The sequence below is a fragment of the Dermochelys coriacea genome, chromosome 3 (assembly GCF_009764565.3).
Source record: "Dermochelys coriacea isolate rDerCor1 chromosome 3, rDerCor1.pri.v4, whole genome shotgun sequence".
In the NCBI taxonomy this organism is placed as follows: Eukaryota; Metazoa; Chordata; order Testudines; family Dermochelyidae; genus Dermochelys; species Dermochelys coriacea.
The window spans coordinates 34,345,152-34,363,539 of NC_050070.1; the positions used below are offsets into that span (position 1 = coordinate 34,345,152).

The 18,388-nt window shown below is 40.1% G+C and overlaps 1 long non-coding RNA gene across 4 annotated transcripts in view; it reads right to left on the minus strand.

The window, feature by feature from the left end:
• Nucleotides 1-15,734, minus strand: part of LOC122459628 — a 37,980-nt gene extending 22,246 nt beyond the window's left edge. The window contains exons 1-3 of one of the 4 annotated variants that reach the window (XR_006280438.1): nt 15,711-15,734; nt 5,008-5,228; nt 1,152-1,159 (exon numbers count right to left, since the gene is read on the minus strand). This is a non-coding gene — a long non-coding RNA (uncharacterized LOC122459628). Of the gene's footprint in view, nt 1-1,151; nt 1,160-5,003; nt 5,229-7,607; nt 7,619-15,710 lie in introns of those variants that run through there. The other 3 variants (XR_006280436.1, XR_006280439.1, XR_006280437.1) reach the window with 3 other exon arrangements.
• Nucleotides 15,735-18,388: the final 2,654 nt, after the last annotated feature.

Below are 18,388 nucleotides of genomic sequence, written 5' to 3' on the forward strand. Positions count from 1 at the left end.
CTGAGGTGACATATACCCAATCATTATGAGGATAGTTGAAATCCTCCATTATTAATGCATTTTCTGCCTTTGAAAAATTCAAAAGCAATTTTTAGAGGCATCCTCTTTTTTTGTAAACATAATAAAATGGCTTATTTTAAAAAATGTTATGAATGTTATTCTTTATTAATTATTATTATTATTCACAACTGAAATAGAGGTATTATTTTGCTAGTAAGAGCTTTCTGTGCATAACAAGATATTGTCCCTACTCCAAAAAGCTTATGATCTCAATAGGAAAGAGGTGGGAGAATGAAAATATTCTTATTCCCATTTCACAGATTGGGAATTGAGGAGCAGGGAGATTATATGATATGGACAAGGTAACATAAGATGGCTATGTTAGAGTTGAGAATTCATTAAAGCTGACTTGAGCAAAAATATAGTGCATTAACTACAGGTCTATACTTCTTCTGGGACAGTTATTCCTGTGTTGCTATGTAAAGTATCTCTTTCATTTAAAATATTTGAATTTGATATACATGGTGGAACTGAGCTTGAGGTTTCTCCCTGCATGGAACTCTCATTGAATTAAACATGAAAAGAATAATCACTCAGTATTAATAATAAACTTAGTTCCCCTTGTGTTCTTTAACTTGTTATTAAATTCAATGTATTTTATGCTGTCATCACATTGCCTGTGTTTATTATGAAATATCTCTATATATTAGGGCTGTCAATTAATTGCAGTTCATGCAAGTGATTATTGCAAAACAAATTAACTAGATTAAAAATAGTCATGATTAATCACAGTTTTAATCATGTTATTCAACAATAATAGAATACCAATTTAAATTATAAATATATTATTTTATTACAAATATTTGTACTGTAAAAAGATAAAGAAACAGTATTTTTCAATTCACCTCATACAAGTACTGTAGTGTAATCTCTTTATCGGAAAGTGCAACTTGCAAATGTACAATTTTTTTTTACATAACTACACTGAAAAACAAATCAATGTAAAACTTTAGAGCCTACAAGTTCACTCAGTCCTACTACTTGTTCAGCCAATCGCTAAAATAAACAAGTTTGTTTACATTTACAGGAGATAATGTTGCCCTCTTCTTATTTACGTCACCTGAAAGTGAGAACAGGCATTCGCATGGCACTATTCCAGCTGGTGTTTCAAGGTATTTACATGCTAGCTATGTTAAACATTCATATGCCTCTTCATGCTTCTTTTGTTTACCTTTTTGAAAGTGCAAATATTTGTAATAACAATATAAAGTGAGCACTCTGAACTTTGTATTCTGCATTGTAATTGAAATCAAAATATTTGAAAATGTAGAAAAACATCCAAAAATATTTATAATAAATTTAAATTGGTATTCTATTACTGTTTAGCAGAGTGATTAAAACTGTTATTAGTCACAACTATTTTTTTAAATCATGCGATTAACTGTGATTTTTTAAAAATAGTTTGACAGCCCTAATACATACACACACACACACACACAAAGAAAAGGAGTACTTGTGGCACCTTAGAGACTAACAAATTTATTAGAGCATAAGCTTTCGTGAGCTACAGTCTCTAAGGTGCCACAAGTACTCCTTTTCTTTTTGCGAATACAGACTAACACGGCTGCTACTCTGAAACACACACACACAGCTATTCATAACTGCACCATACAGGTTATCGGGGTGCAGCACAAACCTTTGACAATTGAGTGGGGAACTTTTGGGGTCTTTGACACAGAGAGGCAATTTAGCATTGTAGGATGAGCACATGAGCTCGATGATTCTGCTAAAGTGATCAACAGCAAAATAACAATATTCTATTTAAACTATCATGTTTAGGTTTCAGATTTAATAATCCATTTGGGGGCACTTCACACCTTTCAGGTCACTTGTTTTTGGCTGTCTGCAGGCTCAGGAACATAACACTGCATTGGTGTAAACAGCATCCATGTTTTCAAAAAGAAAAGGAGGACTTGTGGCACCTTAGAGACTAACAAATTTATTTGAGCATAAACTTTCGTGAGCTACAGCTCACTTCATCGGATGCATTGACTGAATGCAGCTCACAAAAGCTTATGCTCAAATAAATTTGTTAGTCGCTAAGGTGCCACAAGTACTCCTTTTCTTTTTGCGAATACAGACTAACACGGCTGCTACTCTGAAACACACACACACAGCTATTCATAACTGCACCATACAGGTTATCGGGGTGCAGCACAAACCTTTGACAATTGAGTGGGGAACTTTTGGGGTCTTTGACACAGAGAGGCAATTTAGCATTGTAGGATGAGCACATGAGCTCGATGATTCTGCTAAAGTGATCAACAGCAAAATAACAATATTCTATTTAAACTATCATGTTTAGGTTTCAGATTTAATAATCCATTTGGGGGCACTTCACACCTTTCAGGTCACTTGTTTTTGGCTGTCTGCAGGCTCAGGAACATAACACTGCATTGGTGTAAACAGCATCCATGTTTTCAAAAAGAAAAGGAGGACTTGTGGCACCTTAGAGACTAACAAATTTATTTGAGCATAAACTTTCGTGAGCTACAGCTCACTTCATCGGATGCATTGACTGAATGCAGCTCACAAAAGCTTATGCTCAAATAAATTTGTTAGTCGCTAAGGTGACACAAGTACGCCTTTTCTTTTTGCGAATACAGACTAACACGGCTGCTACTCTGAAACATGTTTTCAAAGTTTTCTTTGCAACCAGAAGCGCTAAGGGTGGAATCAATGGGAAATGGCATGACTGGATTACATCAGCCGTGAACACTACTAAAACAAAAATAAATGGCATTAGTAATTATACTGAGATTATATATCATAATACTCAAAAACTATTTTGTTTCTTATCTGCAAAACAAATTAACTTTGGGCAAATTATTTTATTCATTGTGGTTACACTAATCCAGCCAATGTACAGTAAGTTGAATTGAAGCAGTTTAAATAGAAATGTATCAACAATAATGTTCAAGAAAATGTTAAGGAAAATGTTTCAGGTCAAATCCTGGATCCAGTAAACTTACTGAGAATTTTGTTATTGACTTCAAAGGGGCCAGGATTTCACCCTTCTAATTAATACAGACCCTGAATTTGCAAGCCTCACACTGACATGGGAGTTTGCCTAGTGAGTAAAGCTGGCAGAATCAGGCTTGTATGCTCTCTTTTTATCTTTATTAGGCTGTCTCAGATCAATAGTGGTTTATAGCTGTGCTCACTTGTATGGGGAGAAAAGTTGTGCAGTTCTGTGAGGTCACTTTTTCAGTGTTAGTCACTTTTTATGTTGAAAGGGATCAAAGTAAGTTTATAGGTTGACCCAGGCACTCAGCAACAATCACCTATCATTCAGATTTTGATCTTACACAAAAGTAAGCCATTTCTTCAAAAAAGCCATTTCTTCAAGCAGAACACATGCAGGATCTATTCTTATGATTTTGTTTTTTATTAAATTCTTCACAGATGGAAGGTAATATGTGCTCTGTGTGCAAAGAAACAGTAACAATTCCATCGCTAATGTATTTTTCCATGTGATCTCTTCTTTTGCAGCATGCAGATGTGTTACATAGATTCATATAATATTAGAGTTGGAAGGGACCTCAGGAGGTCATCTAGTCCAATCCCCTGCTCAAAGCAGGACCAATAGCCAATTTTGCCCCAGAACCCTAAATGGCCCCCTCAACAATTGAACTCACAACCCTGGGTTTAGGAGGCCAATGCTCAAACCACTGAGCTGTCCCTCCTACAATGTATGTATATGTGTTTCTTTGGAATGCATGTAGAAAGCATGCAGCATACACAGGCACACTGTCATTTCTTTAAAAAAGAACAGGAGTACTTGTGGCACCTTAGAGACTAACAAATTTATTTGAGCATAAGCTTTCGTGAGCTACAGCTCACTTCATCGGATGCATTCATTTCTTTAAAAGCTATAAATAGCTTTTATCCTCAGCTGTACCTTGCGAATGGGCTGTGTGGGAAAATCACTTGGGGCAAGGATCAGAGGGAGTCTGTTAGCTTCCTAAACTTATTTAGCTATGTGGAGATAATTAAAAAATAAACAAGAGATTCTAACTCTATATTTAGGTTTGCAAAAATTGCATGAGAAATTTTAAAATGTATAGTAAAAATAAGTACTGTATTAATTAGAACCAAATGCTCCTTAGGTCAGCCCAATGTTCTCTGATCAGCATGATGATTTATATTAGATATTTTGAACAACAGCTATTGAAAAGATATCATGTTACCTTCCATGGTTGGAGTGTTCTTAGTATAAATATTCAAATAGCCATTTCAAGGTGCTATTTTTTTCAGTCCAACATATGAATAATTCGATATAAACAGCAACAGGAATTGCTTTTCTCATTCCTTATGCAGTACAGTAAAAATGACCACTTTAGGTCTTAGAGGGAGACAGGCAGATTTAATTTAACATATTACCTCATTCCCTTGTAAAGGCCTAGAGGTTATGCTGCATATGAATCAACCGCCCAGTGAATGATCCCATCTCCTTAAGGTTTTCTTACTCTATACCACTATAAATACACCCACAAATCATATCACACAAAAATTGTATTAACATAGACTAGAAATGTGTGTCATGAAACAAACCTTGTAAGATTTAAACAAAACAAGGCCATTCTTGTCCCTTATAAAAAAGAGAAAACAAGGGGTCTACCCAGGTCTTCTCACCTGATGCAAATAAACCTAGAAGCCAATAGATAACCTTTCCTAGATATGTTGCCTGCAATGTACTCTGCATTCTGAACTGCACAGAGCATGCAGCACAGATACCCACTATGGTATAATGTTCTCAGTTCTGACACAGTGATCTGTTAAAAGAAAAGGAGTACTTGTGGCACCTTAAAGACTAACAAATTTATTAGAGCATAAGCTTTCGTGAGCTACAGCTCACTTCATCGGATGCATTTGGTGGAAAAAACAGAGGAGAGATTTATATACACACACACAGAGAACATGAAACAATGGGTTTATCATACACACTGTAAGGAGAGGTTTCAGAGTAGCAGCCGTGTTAGTCTGTATTCTGAAAAAGAAAAGGAGTACTTGTGGCACCCCAGAGACCAACAAATCCACTAGAGCACAAGCCCTCGTGAGCCACAGCCCACCCCATCGGATGCATCCGATGAAGTGAGCTGTAGCCCACGAAAGCCCATGCTCCAACAAACCTGCCAGTCTCTAAGGTGCCACAAGCACTCCCCTTCCTTTACTGTAAGGAGAGTGATCACTTAAGATAAGCCATCACCAACAGCAGGGGGGGGAAGGAGGAAAACCTTTCATGGTGACAAGCAGGTAGGCTAATTCCAGCAGTTAACAAGAATATCAGAGGAACAGTGGGGGGTGGGGTGGGAGGGAGAAATACCATGGGGAAATAGTTTTACTTTGTGTAATGACTCATCCATTCCCAGTCTCTATTCAAGCCTAAGTTAATTGTATCCAGTTTGCAAATTAATTCCAATTCAGCAGTCTCTCGTTGGAGTCTGTTTTTGAAGCTTTTTTGTTGAAGTATAGCCACTCTTAGGTCTGTGATCGAGTGACCAGAGAGATTGAAGTGTTCTCCAACTGGTTTTTGAATGTTATAATTCTTGACGTCTGATTTGTGTCCATTCATTCTTTTACGTAGAGACTGTCCAGTTTGGCCAATGTACATGGCAGAGGGGCATTGGTGGCACATGATGGCATATATCACATTGGTAGATGCGCAGGTGAACGAGCCTTTGATAGTGTGGCTGATGTGATTAGGCCCTATGATGGTATCCCCTGAATAGATATGTGGACAGAGTTGGCAACGGGCTTTGTTGCAAGGATAGGTTCCTGGGTTAGTGGTTCTGTTGTGTGGTGTGTGGTTGCTGGTGAGTATTTGCTTCAGATTGGGGGGCTGTCTGTAAGCAAGGACTGGTCTGTCTCCCAAGATCTGAGAGAGCGATGGCTCGTCCTTCAGGATAGGTTGTAGATCCTTGATGATGCGTTGGAGGGGTTTTAGTTGGGGGCTGAAGGTGATGGCTAGTGGCGTTCTGTTGTTTTCTTTGTTGGGCCTGTCCTGTAGTAGGTGACTTCTGGGTACTCTTCTGGCTCTGTCAATCTGTTTCTTCACTTCAGCAGGTGGGTACTGTAGTTGTAGGAATGCATGATAGAGATCTTGTAGGTGTTTGTCTCTGTCTGAGGGGTTGGAGCAAATGCGGTTATATCGTAGCGCTTGGCTGTAGACAATGGATCGAGTGGTATGATCTGGATGAAAGCTAGAGGCATGTAGGTAGGAATAGCGGTCAGTAGGTTTCCGATATAGGGTGGTGTTAATGTGACCATCGCTTATTAGCACCGTAGTGTCCAGGAAGTGGATCTCTTGTGTGGACTGGTCCAGGCTGAGGTTGATGGTGGGATGGAAATTGTTGAAATCATGGTGGAATTCCTCAAGAGCTTCTTTTCCATGGGTCCAGATGATGAAGATGTCATCAATGTAGCGCAAGTAGAGTAGGGGCATTAGGGAACGAGAGCTGAGGAAGCGTTGTTCTAAGTCAGCCATAAAAATGTTGGCATACTGTGGGGCCATGCGGGTACCCATCGCAGTGCCGCTGATTTGAAGGTATACATTGTCACCAAATGTGAAATAGTTATGGGTCAGGACAAAGTCACAAAGTTCTGCCACCAGGTTAGCCGTGACAGTATCGGGGATACTGTTCCTGACGGCTTGTAGTCCATCTTTGTGTGGAATGTTGGTGTAGAGGGCTTCTACATCCATAGTGGCTAGGATGGTGTTTTTAGGAAGATCACCAATGGACTGTAGTTTCCTCAGGAAATCGGTGGTGTCTCGAAGATAGCTGGGAGTGCTGGTAACGAAGGGCCTGAGGAGGGAGTCTACATAGCCAGACAATCCTGCTGTCAGGGTGCCAATGCCTGAGATGATGGGGCGTCCAGGATTTCCAGGTTTATGGATCTTGGGTAGCAGATAGAATACCCCAGGTCCTGGCTCCAGGGGTGTGTCTGTGCGGATTTGTTCTTGTGCTTTTTCAGGGAGTTTCTTGAGCAAATGTTGTAGTTTCTTTTGGTAACTCTCAGTAACAGTGATCTGTTGTAAGAGCATATAATTTTAATATTACAAACATGCACTTGATTCCTCTTACTGTGCTGTCTGGTAGCCTTTCAAGGGTTAAACTGAGACACAAACACAAAAAGAGAGACCAAGCACCATCCTACTTGCTGCCTGCAGTAAGCTAAGAAACCAGGATTCAACCAGTGGAAAGTGTGGACAAAGAAGTGTGTCTTGCAGCTCTTTTTAAAGTAACCAAGTGCACACTCAATTGCATTTCTGCAGGGAATGAATTCCAGAAATGTGGGCTTGCTACCAAGGAAATTCTGTCAGCAGCCGGATTGTCTTGTGGTTAAGGCAGTGGACTGTGACTAAGACTATCCAGGTGCAAGTCACAGCTCTGCCATAGACTTCCTGTGTGACTGTGGGCCAATTACTCTCTCTCTCTCGGTATCTCAGTTCTCCATCAGCAAATGGGGCAATAATTCTCCCCTGTCTTGCAGTGATGTAGTGAGGATACAAAGTCATCAATGTTTATAAGATGAATAGATTCTACTTCTTAGATAAGCTTTTTGGGGCAGCCATGTTACTGTACGTATTTATAGCACCTAGCAAAATGGAGGATCTCTGAGTCCTTCTGTGTGACAGAGTCACAGGTCCAGGGAACTGATCTGTATGAAGCCAGCCAGGACTCTCGGGTGGCGTGACTCCCCTCAGGGCATGCTGTCCAGGGCAAAAAGCCTCCTCGGTTATGGCCTTCCTGGTCTGACCTTGGGGTATTCAGAATCCCTGTTCACACTGTACACTTCCCCTTGGTGGGTCCACCTGGATGAAACCCTTGGGGAAGCAAGAGGGCCCTGCACCCAACTCCACAGTCAGCTGTGACTCTCAGCCAGCATTGCAAAACAGAAAGTTGACAGGAACACAGCACAGAACAGAGCTTGTTAGCACAGAAATCAGTGACTTTCAGCAAAGTCCATCTTGGGGGGGACCCTGGGCTGGATGCCCTGGACTCCCCCCTCCAAATCCCTCCAAGGCCCAGCTGCCAGCAACCCACCACTGATGTGGGTCTTTTGTCCCTCCTCCTGGTCTTTGTCTCACGTCCCGGGCAAAGTGTCACCTGGTTGCATCCCCATCCTGGTTCTCAGGTTATGAAGGGCATCAGCCATCACTTACGTGCAGGCAGCTGGAGCCTCCTCACCTGCCCCCGAAGGTCTCAGCAAAATTCACACACCTTTATTCCCTCCACCTATGCATTGGTACAATACACAGGGAAACTGAGGCACACACAGCATTCATGCAAAACAGTAAGACTCACATAGGCTCACATACAATATAACAAGGGAAAAACCCCACTTCATCACATAATGTAATAAAAATAATAAAAAATTCTTAAATAAAAATAAGAATCCTAGAAAAGCCCATAAATAAAGCTTCACCAGTCTCATGCTATTAGTTAGAGTGGGTCATGGGCAGCTCTAAAGACAGGAAAAAGGGAGAAAAAAAACAATCTTTGGATCAAGGAATGGATTCCTGTAAGCCATTTCACTGTGCTTAATCAGACCCACAGACTTTCATCAAGTATTAGTTGAGGACAAAGAAGGCTTATTTGGATGAATTTTTGACAATCCCTGCTTCGTGTTTGACTTTAAGGAGGAGTGGAAGCTAGTGCTGGCCTAATAGACAGGACCCCAAGCCACAGAAGGGGAGACTCAAGAAGTAAGCTGATTTCCCCCTGCTACTGTAAAATGAGATCAGCCCATGAGTTGTGGAAAGTAGGTTGAGCCCCCAAAAGTATAAGGCCCCAGATGGTCTGTCATCTTCCTTGTGCTTAAGGCTGGCTCTATTGACAACTCAATTCAAAAGGCCCTGTTTATACTGGTGTCTATTTTTTTGCATAGGTGTTACCCCTGTATAGATGTGCTGCACTGGTATAAGACAGGCTTGCCCTGGCATGGCTGACTATCGCAAAATACTGGGATAAGTTACCACAGCAAAAGCCCTATTTTACACCCTCGCTGTGCGTCTTCATTAGGAGTACACACTTCCTGTAACTGCATCAATGTATCAAGATCACTGAAAATGTCCTTAGTCTAAACAAGATCTTAGCTGGAGCAAAGGGGAGCGTTTTTGTGAATGTCAGTAATTCTTCTTCACTTAACATTTCTTTGGTGCATCAGTTTGTTTTTTGTATATATTTTTGATAATTCGGTTTGTCATTACATGATATACTATCTTATTCCTTTCTTCTTTTTGAACTGGCAGGGCAGAGATCTGAAGCAGCATATGGACCTGATCCTTTAAATTCTTATGGGCACGAGTTATTTTGCTGACATGCACAGTCCCACAAGAACAAATGCTGCAGAGCTGAATTACTCTAGTATGAAAGTGATCTGAGCTCTGGCTATCCAGTGTGGAAGCAGTGGCGGATAAACTCACAGGCTCATGCCCACAGGCCCTGTCCAATTTCATAGAATCATAGAAGATTAGGTTTGGAAGAGACCGCAGGAGGTCATCTAGTTCAATCCCCTGCTCAAAGCAGGACCAACCCCAACTAAATCATCAATTTAGGAGCTTAAGGCTGTCCTTAAGGAGCACCAGAACCTGGGTAGAAGTGGCGGGCCACCGGGACCAGAACTGTGGTCCTGCCCCCTTCTCCTCCTCTTCCGCCTGGGACCCTGTTCCCCTAGTGAGGCCGGAAGCCAGAGCCACGAACTGGTAAGAGCCACCCAGGGAGCCTGGGCTGCTGTCGGGAGCTGGAGACCCTCTGCCTGCCCTGGGCGGGGGCCAGGGTGCCCAAGAGCCTGGCCTTTCTTCCCACCCCCTGGGGCATGCCGCTGCTGGTGGGACCCAGGGGCATGGGCTCTGGATTAATACATGGGTTTGGTGCCATGGAGAAGGGGGAGCCAGTGGAGGGATGCAAAGAGAGGAGTCACATGATCAAAGCAATGAGACAAGAAAACAGAATGGTCTGAAGAAAATACAATGAAGCCAGTTCATTCTTTCTTGGGGGTGAGGGGGAGGCAAATGTACCTCCTTTCCCCTTAAAGTTTGTAATCTTATCTGAAGTGGCATCATTAAACAACCCAGTGTGAACTGTTAATTAATTTTTGCATTGTCATTTCATTATACTATACAAAGCTATTATTCAGGCGTGCATATGAAAAAGCTGTAAGGAAGTACATATGATTGAGTGTTTGAATTTTCAGACACCTTGTGGGCTTAGATTTGATTGTTTCTTACCAGATGGTTAAGCATATGTTTAGTAGTTTTACAGAAAAACATATATAATATATAGTTAATACTTTAAAGGTACAGGCAAAAGTTTATTAGCTTCCAGCTCTAACCTGCTGTTAAAAATGGTCCGGTGTTTAGGGCACTAGTCTGAAACTTGGGAGACCTGTACTCATTCCCCGCTCTGCCACAGACTCATTCTGTCACTTTGGGCCAGATTTTTAAAAATCACATTGGGCACCTATCTGCATCTTTGGGCATGTAAGGACTTTTTTACATGGGGAATTCACAGGGTAGTTAGCGGAAAATAGCTAAGATGTGAATTTAAAGTGCAACAGCTATTCCATGCTAATTCCCCACATGAACACTCCTTACTCAGGTTTCAGAGTAGCAGCCGTGTTAGTCTGTATTCACAAAAAGAAAAGCAGTACTTGTGGCACCTTAGAGACTAACAAATTTATTAGAGCATAAGCTTTCGTGAGCTACAGCTCACTTCATCGGAATGCATCCGATGAAGTGAGCTGTAGCTCACAAAAGCTTATGCTCTAATAAATTTGTTAGTCTCTGAGGTGCCACAAGTACTTCTTTTCTTTTTACTCCTTACTCACTAACAGTGCTTTTGTGTGGTTTAGGTAATCCACATGGGAAGATAGCATGGAACAGCTGTTCCATACTAGCTATTCCAGGCACCCCCGAAGTAGACAAGTTCTAAATACCTTTGAAAATCTGGCATAATGTGCCTCAGTTCCCCAAATATAGAAAGAGAATAATAGCACTTCCCTGTCTCACAGGAGTGTTGTGAAGATAACTAAATTAAAGATTGTGAGGTTCTCAGATACTACAGCCCTATAAGTAGAGAGACAGAAAATCTATGTTAGAGCATGATTACTGTGTAACTGTGTGTATCTACAGTGGCTGCCATTAAAAAAGTCACCAGACACCACATAATTGTCCCAAAAGAGAGCAGAGACTCTCCATTGACAGAAATAATATATTGGGTTGTACAGAAAAGTCAAAAGGGCCTCTTCAATTGGTTCTGCTTATGCCTCTGAGTTGATAGCCATGTGGAACCTTCTTTGAAGCTGTGAAAGCCTTGATCTGAGAGCTTGTCTACACATGGAGTTATTTCCGAAAAGCTATTGCACTCAAAATTCACACGTACAATTATTCCAGAATCATTTTCATGTGTAGACAAGCCCCTTAATGTAATCAGCTTTTATGAGTGGTGCTTAACTTTTCAAGAACTGCTCCACAATAAAAAATGTTATATATTTCTAAAATAATATCTTCTCTTGCTTTGGTATATTTACAATGCGTGGATATATTGCATTCCATGGATGCGAGAGATTGAAAGCAGAAGCAAAGATATTGAGAAAGAGGGTCTATTAGTTAGAGCATTAATCTGGATAGTGAGGGAGTGCAGTTCAATTCTTGTTCTGCCACATCCTGTATTATTCTGGGCAAACCACTAAGGCCACATCTACACTACAGACTTCTGCTGGCATAGCTATGCTGGCAAAAGATACAGGCAGGAGTGTGCTTTTGTTGGTATAGCTTATTGCACTTGCAGGTGCGGGAGAGGGGCACACTGGAATAAGCCAATAAAAGTGAAGTTTTGCCGATATAAACTGCATCCACATTAGGAGCTCTTTGCCAGTATAATTTTCCAGCACACATATACTGGCAAAGCGCATCTAGTAATATTTATAATACCCAGCTTTTATATAGAGCTTTTCATCAGTAGATCTCAAAGCACTTGACAAAGGGAGGTCATACCATTATTCCCATTTTACAGATAGGGAAATGGAGGCAGAGGGGTGAAATGATTTACCCAAGGTCACCCAAAAGGCCACGGCCTGAGTCCCAGCCCTGTCTGCTATCCTCTAGGCCACACTGCCTTCCTTGTAGATAGGGCCTCTGTCTCTCTGTGTCTGAGTTTCTCATCTGTAAAATGGGGATAACAGTATTTTCCTACTTCAGCGATGTTGCAAGGAACTACATTAAAAATGTGAGGTTTTCATATACTATGTTGATGGGGCCATATAAGTACCATAGCTAGATAGGCAAGAACCGCTGAAAGCTGGGATAGGAGTTGTTAACATTTCTTTATGTAGCTCTGTCCATGACATACCTCCATCTTAGCTTGTAAAAACTCTTCTATTGCTCTCCCCATAGCTGAGTGGGTGGGAAATTCCAAACTGTCTGATAATTTGTGATGTGGACACATGACCACCAGGGACTAGGATCAGGCCATCAGACCTACATTTAAAGTTTAGGTTGACATAGCTACCTCACTCAGGGATGTGAAAAATCCACACGCCTGAGTGACGTAGCTAAGCCAACCTACATTTTAAATGTAGAGACAGCTAGGCCAATGGAAGAATGCTTGTCACTTGAGGAGATGAAGTTCCTACAGAGATGGAAAAAACCTTCTATTGCTGTAGGCTGTTTACACTACAAGGTTATGTTGGAATAGGTATGGCACTGTAGCTATGCAGGTATAGTTCCTGTAGTGTAGACATGGCCTTAGACTAGATTTAATGTTGGTTTCCAAACAGTTGAAGGCAACCCATTACAGCCTCTAACCCTTCATTTTAATAGTATTTCCTTCTTTGACATGTATTTCCTCTTTTTTTCAAGGACTTATGTTCATTTCCTTTAAGAAGTTACAATAGACGAGCAGTTACACTTTAAGATTACGTCTACACTTTAAGCCGGAGATGTGATTCCCAGCTTGAGGAGATATACCCATGCTAGCTCTTATTAAGCTAGCATGCCAAAAATAAAATGTAGCTGCAGCCGTGAGAGTGGCAGGAGGGGCAAGCCACCCCAAGCACGTGCCTGTTCAAGGCACTAAATACTTACTCAGCCCCTCCTGTCACAGCTACATTCTAATTTTGAGTAGGCTAGCTCAAAGAGAGCTAGCATGGGTATAAGCTTGTCTTCACATACAGTGCTACAGTGTTGCAGATGCTCCTACGCCAATGGGAGAGCTTCCCATAGTTAATCCACCTTCTGAGAGGCAGTACTTATGTCCATGGGAGAATCTCTCCCATCCACTTAGTGCTGTCTACATGTGGGATTAGGTAAGTATAACTACGTTGCTCAGGGGGGTGGATTTTTCACTCCTGAGCCATGTTTTTATACAACATACATCTGTAGTGTAGACCTGGTATAGGTCTCCAAGCTGGGGGAGGTGATTCCCAGCTCAAAGTGCAGAAATACTGTATGATGGCTGCCGGAGACAATGGGAACACCTCCTCCTAAGTGTCAATTACCCTCCAACACCATTTGCTCTTAATGTGGGAAAGCAGCAAAGGAAGGCTCTTTATATGTCAATGAATTAGGTCTTCATGAAAATTCAAACTATAAACAAGTGCTTAGTCCTTTCACAGAGGAAAAGAGGGTGTTTCCCCATGCCCATGTCTGATTGTGGACTCACCCAAACACCACCTACAGTTTAACCTGCAGGATTTAATGTAGGCAGTTAGAGATTTGAACTGGTGATTAACTCTCACTCAGAAATTTTGCAGTTAAATCACACAACACTAATGTCACTCATCTGTTATTGAATACCGCTGTTTATGTACAAAACAACCCAACAGAACACAAAGGATAGACCATGTTTTGTAGCTGAGTTGCTGTTCTAGGCATTTCCTTACTATGCAATGGTTTTAAATGGTTTGGAGACAGGGAGCTCTATTCAATAATCATGTGACAGACAGGTCATCCAGTGGATTCATCAAGAATCAATATGTATTTTGGAATAGAACATAAAGAAGGAAATTTGGAGGTATTTTGTGTGGTGTTTTCAAGCCCAAATGAATCTTTTCCCTTTTAGCATACAGATAAAAGTTAAAGCTTCATGCCAACACTCAGCCATCAGGAATGTGCCATCCACAACTGATAAGCAACAGTTTCTGTTTGAAACATATAGTATGAGAGCTCAGCCTGCCCTCTTTAAACACTTGTGGTTTTGAACCTACAATGAAGCCCTTGAAAATAACTAAACAAAATACTTAGAAATGCATCATAATGAGAATTACTGAAAATCCTGGCTATCTTCCAAAAACTTGGTTTTACCAAGCAACAGATATTACAGACTCAGTGTATACTCAAATAGGGAGAGAGGGAGGGAGACTTTCTGAACAAATGAAATTAAGCTTGTTTGATAATAAGCACTGCAGGTGGTGAAACTGACTTTATGTTTAAAAATATTTAACATTTTACTGCACACAAAAGCTTTCATAAAATGTGTGTATGTGTGCACGCTTGTGTGTGTGCGTGTGTGTGTACAGTGAACAGAAATCTATTGAGTTCCACCAGACCAGACGTCTGCATTCTGGAAGGCACATTGCAGCCAATAAATTTGACTAAAACTTTTTTATTTTATGAATTCTGCTGTAAAAGCAAATCCTCCTTTCTAGACTTTGTATAATTGCAAGACACTACTGTGAGTGCCAAAAATGTCAACTGTAAGTTGCAAACATGGACACATTTAAACAGAACCATATGTCAGAATGGGAGGAAAGACCTGAAGTAAGCCAATCAGTTTACCTTTTCCTGAAGAGTCAATTTATAATGCAACCTTAGTACTAAGAAATAATAATGTAGCCAGTGATAAATTACATTGGTCAATCATTTATTAATAATTTTCATTGGAAAGAAAGATTTTATCGGTGCACCACATTCACTAAGTTATAAGATCACAGCTGTTCAAGGTAGTGGAGCCAGAAACTTAATATTAATGAAGCCTCATTAATACCTAATCAACTGGTGATATTTTGATCCTAGGAGAAAATTGATAGCCAATAAAAATAAACCCAAACATTCTTCCTATCTGAAAAAAAAGTAATAAAAACAGGAATGTGCACAGTAACCAACATGCAGTAACTCAGGTTAAGCAGCAGGAAGCTAATTTTGATTTTTTTTCCCCCATCATTTGGATTTATCCTGTCACCTAGGCAATTTCAGAGTCTTACTTTGTAGATTTATACAGGCATTCAGCCTTAGCAGATGCACTCACGTGCTGTACATTAACAATGCAAAACTACTTTCCAAGATACTCTGGATTATGGTTTTAAAAAACAGATCTCTCTGGAAATTAAATCCCTGTTCAGCTCTGAATGTGATTCTGCTACACTTCAAGTGTGAAATCCACTTAAACATATGTGGCATCTGAAATTATATCATATGGTTTTCTGTGTAAAACAAATAAGCTGTGGTTTATCCTTGCAGTGATGACAAAATAGGAATGAAAGCGTATTTTAGACTTTAACAAGGAAAGTAGGAATTGCCATACCAGATCAGAGCCGTCATCCATCTAGTCTAAAAAAAGAAAAGGAGTACTTGTGGCACCTTAGAGACTAACAAATTTATTTGAGCATAAGCTCAAATTTGTTAGTCTCTAAGGTGCCACAAGTACTCCTTTTCTTTTTTGCGAATACAGACTAACACGGCTGCTACTCTGAAACCATCTAGTCTAGTATTCTTCCTCCAACAGTGACAAGTACCAGATGCTTCAACAAAAGGTACTACAGTATGCATAATGGACAATTATGGAATAACCTGTCCTTGGGGAATTTTTCTTTAATTTGCCAGTTTATGCCCTGGAAAATGAGTGTGTATGTGTGTGTGTGAGAGAGAGAGAGTGTGAATAATGTAACTATGGATGTTCTCATTATTCTTAAAAAACAAATAGATAAGTTAGTAGACTCAGTATCTTGTAGCAATAAGTTCCACGAGCTAATTATGTGTTACATAAAACATCACTTTCACATTGGCTGCTTTTAAGCTTCAGTAGAGTCCCGTTATTCTTGTGAGTGACTTGGGATATCCAACTTACCTTCCCTGCACACTGAATATTGTATGGTTTCAGAGTAGCAGCCGTGTTAGTCTGTATTCGCAAAAAGAAAAGGAGTACTTGTGGCACCTTAGAGACTAACAAATTTATTTGAGCATAAGCTTTTGTAATTTGTTAGTCTCTAAGGTGCCACAAGTACTCCTTTTCTTTTTGTGAATATTGTACATACCTCTATCATATCCAGTCTTGTTTATTTCCTCTCTGGAAAATCCTCATCATTTAACTCTCTTTATGTGGAAATCTTTCCATGCTGCTAATCATTTTAGTCACGCATGTCTTGATCTTTTCTATTTATGATATATCTTCTTTTGCAAATGGAATGGTTAAAACAGAACAAAGTATTTGAAATGAAGGCATACTATTGATTTATATAAAACAGCATTATAGCATTTTCAGTATTTTTTTTCTGTCTCATTTCTTATACATCCTAACATTCTGTTGTTTTTTCTTTTTTTTAACCTCTGCTGTATGTTGAGCAGATTTGCTCATAGACCCATCCACAGTGACACCCAGGTCTTTTCCCCTGAATGGTTACGGTTAATTTAAAGCCCAGCAATATGTATGAATATCTGGATTTCTCAGTCTTTGATATCACAAATGATCTTTCATGCACAAAGTTGGATGAACTAATGTAGCTGAGATGATCCCATGCAGTAGGTGCAGAGATCCAGAAGTCGAAGATTAATGCCCTCGCTCATTAGGATAAAAAAGGTGGCAAAGGCTACCTTTGCAATTGAATTAGAGGATGATGCTGTGACTACTGATCTAAAAGAATGATAATAGGTTTCCTGAATTTTATGATAACCTATATCAGTCTCAGGTATCCTTGGATGAGAGCAGAGATAAAGCATTTTCAGGACTTTGACCTTGAAATATTAAATTAAATAGATTCATTTTCAAAGTGGCTTTAAGAACTGAAGATAAAACCTAACAGCATTTGGACAACTGCATGGAAGTAAAATTGTATCCACCAGCTAGCACAGCTGTCTGGGCAACATGTGGTGAGCATATGCTTCAGGAGAGTCTCAAGAGGAACTTTGCCTCCCTGAAACAGGATTTGTGCCAGAGCTCTGCCTCATTCAGTGCAATTCTTCTCTGCCACCAAAGTCGGGCTGTGCCTGTCTCGTACAATAGAGCCCCAAAAGAAATTTGTGTTACACAATATTCATAAATAAACTAGTGTATCAACAGCCAAGGCCTGAAAATGACTCTGATTCAATATGGGAATACCACCACCAGGTACCTGAGAATTCTCTTTTGTGCTTAAATGTACTACAAGTGAACAAGATGATTATCTAGCTAGATTATCATCACCATTGCAGTTGAACCTTTAACTGTTTATCCAAATAGATCCTAAGGTTTTTGCCGGTTTAACTTGTAGCTTCAAATTTATTCTGCTATATCCTCTGAATCCTCTCCAGTGAATTTGAACCAATTCTGATGTTTTACAACAGAGCAGTAGCTTGTAAATGCTTTTGTTTCTGAACATTCTGAGAGGAGCGCCAAATGATGCTTATTGTAAAATGTAGGAGTGCTTCAGAACGTTGGGGAACACAAGAGTGGCTGTTGATGTGACATTGATTAACGACTGAAGTGTTGGAATGAAATAATGTAAAAGCCAGGATCGCATGTGAACTAATATAACCAACAGCTATACTTTGCAGGGGTAATCCAGTTTCCAACTACCTGCAAAAAAAGTGGTTTCAGGTGTGCAGTATTTTGTTAACAACTTTGGGAAAAGAAAAGAAAATGAGATGGAAAGCAGCAAAGCAGAGAACAGAATGATAACATGTTCTACTAGGCAGAGTATTGGAATGGAAGCAAAGAGCACAATTTTGTCTTCTGTGTAACCATACACAGCTATTTCATATGTCTTTATTACAGGTTTCCTATCTGTAAAATGGATTAATAAATTAGCTTATGTTTCATGGTGCTGTGAAGTTACAAACCACTATGAAAGCACTTTCATATACCTTTATGTTTAAAAAAATCAGAATAAAATTAAAAATTGACCTTTTTTCTTCCATCGTTCAGATTGATGCTACTATAGCAAGGTGAGGTAAGACCCTGGAAGAGAACACTTTAATCTGATATCTTGGAGCACATTTTTCAGTCCTCCAATTGTGCTTATATTGTACATGTACAAATACCTGTAGCCAACTCACCCCCTTAAGGAATCCTTAACTGATGCTAATGCTATCCCTACCAACTGGAGACTCTGGCCAGCTCCTCAACGCAGC